The sequence below is a fragment of the Parus major genome, chromosome 7 (genome assembly GCF_001522545.3).
Source record: "Parus major isolate Abel chromosome 7, Parus_major1.1, whole genome shotgun sequence".
In the NCBI taxonomy this organism is placed as follows: Eukaryota; Metazoa; Chordata; class Aves; order Passeriformes; family Paridae; genus Parus; species Parus major.
Window position 1 is genome coordinate 13,536,215 of NC_031776.1, and position 6,039 is coordinate 13,542,253.

Consider the following 6,039-nt stretch of genomic DNA (forward strand, 5'->3'; position numbering starts at 1 on the left):
GCAGTAGCTTTGTTTGAAATTATGCCCAAAAGTCTTTTGGTTCACTCCCCTGGTTTCATTTATGTAGATGGCACCAATCATAAGTTCTTACTGCTTCTGACAATGTCAAAGTAGCAGAAGTTCCTGAGGCTCATTGTTGAAAGGGAGTTCTTTTTGTACTTGCTCTTTAATTTCAGCTACTTGAATAAATTTGCACTGTAAAATATTTTTTGGATAAAAACTACTGAATCAACAAAGATATACCCTGAGAAATTATTTTATAATGTTCATGTTATTATAGAAACCACATCTGTCAAACTAATGGTGAAAAACGTATCTCCTGAAACATTTATATTTCCTCCCAGTGGCTATGTGACAAAGTAGCTTAGTGGGTGGTGCCTTTGCTATTAATATTAAGTTTCAGAATTTAAATGAGTGCACACAGAAGCACTGACTCTTTGTTGCAACATTTATTTCTTTACATATATTTTCAGTGACTTGAGGTCCTTGCGATGGATGGGGTGAGGTTAATGTATTGCAATGTTCAAAAGTTCATTTAGCAGATGATGATACATAAAATCAGCACATTACAACAGATTGGTATATAATATAAAAATAAAGCAACATAAGGCACGTGAAATATGTTGGTCTGAAGGAAGTTTCATGTAACTGTCAAGTGTTTCCAGGTAAGCAAAATCAGTTCTCTCTCAGAACTCATATGCAGCAATGAGCTATATATATGGAATGGGTAAAAGCTCTCCTGTTTAGCTAGAGGAATACAAGAATAGGCATTTCTGGATCTTCAGCTGTGATTAAAACTTAAATAATAACAACCTTTAATTTAAATTAATATTATGTATTTGCAAGCAGTGCATGTCAGTAATTATTCACTCAAATGCTTGCTTGATTTCCTAATGGTAGTGAGTTTCATGAGTTACTCTGCTGTTTGTTTTGTCAGTGTCTTTGAATTCCTGATTTGAGCATTAAAAGAGATGGTGAGCAAATTCTTTTATATAGTCTTGAAGATTCTGATCATTTTAACCTCCTAACTAACCATGTTGCCATAATTTTTTTTTCAACTTGATGTTCTGATTTAATAAAATGCTTCTTGTTTTTGTTGTTTCTTTGTGGTGGTTTTTTGGTTTTCTGTTTTTTATTGTTGTTGTTGTGGCCTTTTGGGGTTTTTGTTTGGTTTTGCAACTGTTGTTTTTTATCAAATTATGTGCCTGCATTTTAGATAGGTTGCTGCTCTTTGCACATGGTGCTGGTTGTATATAAAGGACTGTGCTGTGACATAGCTGCATTTCATCAGTTAAGGAATATGCATGAATGTTTTGGTTTTCTTCCCTGCTCAGTGGTGTGGACTTGGGTCATGGGGAGCAGGAGAGGCTTGAAGGTTTTGTGGAGTTCTGAGCTGCAGCGTGGTGAATATATGGCCAGGAAGAACCAGGAAAAGCTGGTATAGCTTAAAATGTGCAGTGTGCCCTAGTGCCAGAGCCTTGGGTTCTCATGGAGGGTGTAGTGACTCGTGTCCCTAATGACTTCATGACTCACAAGTCACCTAACTGACCTTCACTTTGTGGTAGGCATTTGTCACCTGCTTATGTAAGGACCCTGCTTTGGTGTAAGTAAGCAGGGTCATTTGTGTACTCAGTGGTGCCTTTTCTCACCTATTTGATCTATAAACCCAGAGAACAGACTGAAGTTCTTTCTAGCCTAAGGTTCTCTTTGGTAGTCACACAGTTAAATAACCCCCTGGCTCAGTGACTATATTGTTGTTTTGTCTATTTCTGCCTTCTTCTGTTTGTTTTGAATCAGCTCTAGAAAGTCATTCCAGGAACTATACATAATAATCGTGAAACCCTTCCTTTTGCTGGAATTATCACATCAAATTTGTACTTGATAAGGATTTTGAGAACTTTTCCTACTATGCTCAGTTTTTTCTTTTCATCCCTCTTTCTTTCTTCCAACTGTCTGACGGTGGCTTTGTGAATCTCTGTAACCTGATTTTATTTTCCCCTGGGGAACCTGGGGACAGCATACTTTTTTGTCTTTTATGAAATACTTTTGTAGTTCATTAAGCCTTCTTCATTATCTCAAGTTTCTCACACTCATCAGTAGTCATGTCTAGCTTTTACAGCAGCATCCAAACATGTATCTTGTTTGGTGTTGGTTTTAATATTTCATTCCATAAAATATTTCATTTTATTTATCCTGTTTTTGTAAAGGGGATAAAAGGAAACATCTAAAATCTTCTAAATTAGGACTATTTAAAATAAAGGAAACCAGTAGAATTATGGAAAAAGTTAGTATGATCATCAAGAAGAAATAGGAAGGAAGTGGACAGTTAGACCTTTCAAATGTATTAGAAGATAGAAGTCAGGTCAGTAAGTTATTAGATATTAATATTTTAATAAATGGTCTGATTAATATGGCACATATGTAAAATTACTTTGTAATTTAAATTTAGAAAGCCAGTTGGAAAGGATGCCATAAAATACCATTTTACAGAATCTATAAAATGTTTAATTAAGCAGTAAAGCTATATAAACCATCTGCTTCTGTTGAAATAGTCAAGATGTTAGAGAGGCATTTCTTGTAATTTAAAACATCTATGCATTTTTGATTGCTTTAAAATTAGCATTCAGCTTTCATAAGCAGTTGCTTATTTTTTTTCCTGCAGTGAAATATGCAGTAACTGTTAATGAAGAGGACTTTCGACAGAAATTCTGTTCATTTAGCACATTTTGAACTTTAACATATCAATTTTTGTCATTGAAGTTTAAAGATCAAAAGCAAGACTGCTGCAGTTTGATGCTTTCTATACATTGCATGGTGGGTAATTTAGGAGGAACTGGGTTTTATTGTATTCCATTCATCAGCTGGGCCTTTTCCTGCAAAGTATTTCATTGATGCTGAGTAGCTGAAAGTGTCAAGGGATGCAGTTCTTTCAGGCCAGGTGCTGCAAACCAACTCGTCTTGCAGCCTGCTGAAGAACTGACATGAACTCATAGATCCATGTAACTTGTGTCTCCTGGCAGGAGAAGGGGTGTGAGCAGAAGGGATCTGTCTCTTCAGTCATTCCCAGTGGCAAAATTCCTGGGGAATCCCTGCACAAATGAAAGCCACCTGCCAAATCCAAGCTAAAACTGAAATATTCAAAGGAGCTCACAAGGAATTCCATATCCTTGTTAGCAGGTTTTCAAAATCTGTAAATGGAGTATGGTGAATTGAACAAGCAGAGCTGTATTTGTCTGTAACTTCCAGGTTTATTTGGAGATTCTCTGATGCAGTTGGAAAGCTGTTTGCTGGGTGGTTTCTGCCAGTTTTGAAAAGATGAGGAGATAAAATGAGGTATGGCTGTGGGGGTAGAAGTTTCCTGTAATGTATGCTTCACAGTCTAAGGGTTTCTTTACAGACCTTGAACACAAAAATGTGCTTTCTGTCTGACTTGGTCTGCCAGCTGTTGATTTTTGAGTTCCTGGCTATGATGTTATAAAGTGTTTTTTCCCTTGAACATTCCAGGGGCTTGGACCTCACTCTGTTTTCTATTAGCTTTGCAGAAATCTTTGTAACTGTTTTGATGTACAGTTTTATATATACAGACACTGTTATAAGAACACAAAGTGTTAACACCCGTGCTTTTGTAAATCTAAATAGGACAAATAAACTGTGAGATAAAATATTTTGCAGGATTTTCAGACATCTTAGGTGAAGGCTTTCAGAGATGACTATAATCAGCTAAAAGGGTAAAAATGTTGACAGATTTTACTCCAAAACCTTGTCTTACCTTCCTCTGTAACGGCACAAGAGTTTTTCCTAATTCAGTAATAATTTAAGGACAGGGTGACTAATTTGTATGCAAAGCATCTGTAAAACTGGGTCTTAAAAAGCTCCGCATCTGCAGAGACCTCACATTGAGGGGCATGCAAACCATAGCAGTGTAGCAGCTGGTGGAGCTATCTGAGTATCCTTGAAGGAGTTTTTATTAAAGAAAATAGAAAAAAACCCCAAGACTACAGCTTTCCAAAAATTCTAAATCAAAGCAGAAACCTTGAAAAATGATGATAGATGTGCCACTTTTGAAAAGAGTGGCAGTCATCTGTCAGTGTACAAAAATTGGCAAATATTCTTAATATCCACAGTATTTAGTCAACATGATACAAGATGACCTTTCTGCTTCTCATTTATCATTTAAACTTCTCTTTGGGGGTTTCAGAGTTTTAGTAGCCTACTCCAATTCTGCTGACTTAGTGCCACTTTGTGTGCTGCACTGGCCCCTTTTCAGCAATTCTGAGCTGTCTGGCACTGTTTGGAAACAAAACAAAGCATTCCTATTGCACTACTGAGATTTCCCATCTTCACAAACTGCATACTACAGCAACAGCCCATGAAGAGGAAATCAAAGGGTTGACTTTAAGCTGATGATACAAGTTAGGACAAAATGAGACAGCTGAGTTTCTCCTGCTTCCTGCCTTCACTGCAAAGCTTTCTAGTTCCTTAATGTTAGGTCTGCTGGTGTGTGTGCATGTGTGGCTGGATGACTTGTTTCAGGTGGAAACAGATTTTCTGCTCCCAGTTCATGGCCTTATACCTGGGTGCTGTGCTCTTAATGGAGTGCAGTTATTCCCTGTAGATCCTCTAGTCCAAATCTTGTTACTCGGACTAGGAAAAGGTGTGTTCACAGGAAGCAGAAGTTAAAAAGCTGAAAGAAGTCATTGGACAAATTTGATTGGAGAGGCAGAGCTGGATGTTTTGAGGCTAGGAGATAACAAATCATGCTTGTTGAAGGCAGTGAAAGGGACTGCTTGGTTGATACTGGGTTTGTTATTTAAAGATTAGTGCCTTTCCACATTGATGCCTCAGGCTGTGATCTTTTAGTCTCACTGATGAATACTTTATTCACAAAAAAAGCATTGGACATCATGAGCATTATTCTTGTAAAGTGGGTGACTCTTCAGAGCAAGCTATATGGTGTTATTTGCACAGAATGCCTCCCCTGATTGGTGTACAAGTTTGTCAGAATTGTATTCTGCTTGTCTTTGTGCTTCAGCTCATGGCTGTTGCATTTCTTCTTGCCTGAACCATAGCACACATGGTAGAAACCATAGCTCAATTTATCTCTATTTTCATAAGACGCTGTGGTGGCTTGTTTGCAGACTAGAAACACAACTGCTCTGTTGTCACTGATAATTAAATTCATCCTCCCTTTGGCCGCATAAGTAATTATTCTGATTTTATTTAGTATTTTACTATTGAAGAATGAATCAGGTGTTTAACTGTTGTTGTCTGGGGAGCTGATGCTGCCCCTTCCACACAGCGAGCAGGTAGAAGTTTATTCATTATGGACATGTTCTAGAATAAAACACCAAATTGCATGCACTTGGGCTCTGTGTTAACATGACCTCTTCAATCCATATTGTAGCTGTCTTAACCTGCAGTAGGGGTTTTGCATTAGGTGTCATGCTTATTTGGTTCTGAAGGTGGCATTTTGAGGAAAAGCATTCATTTCCACTGGTATGTCATACACATTGCTTGTACATCTGACTGTACAGGGTGCTGCAGTTTAAGCCTTTGAGATAGTATGGAGAATTTAAAACTGATTTATTTGCATTGCTACTTTATTTACATTGTATTTATTACTTCTGATGAAAAGAAGATGTTTAAACTCCCAGTGGATAAACCAAGTAGATTATTTTAAATTTCTTGTGATTCACATTCAGATATCTTTTAATGAGCCTGAGGAATGATCGCCAACTAAACTTGACTCATTAATGTAAAAGTAATGTTAATAGCATTATTTTCATCAGTATTCCTTTAAAATTGTTCCCTGTGCTCCTCTTAAATTCATGATCCATAAATAGATTTTTAATTCATGCTTTGAATCATCATATAATATCATAGTTATAACTTCTATGCTGAAATTGAAATAAAGCAAAGATGTCTAATGAACAGTAGCTTTTAAAGCATCTATCAATTTAGTCAGCACTTGAGACATTTGCCATATGCTAAAGTCAAAACTCAACTGTTTTTAAATGCCCAGGTTGGTTGCTGGGCTAG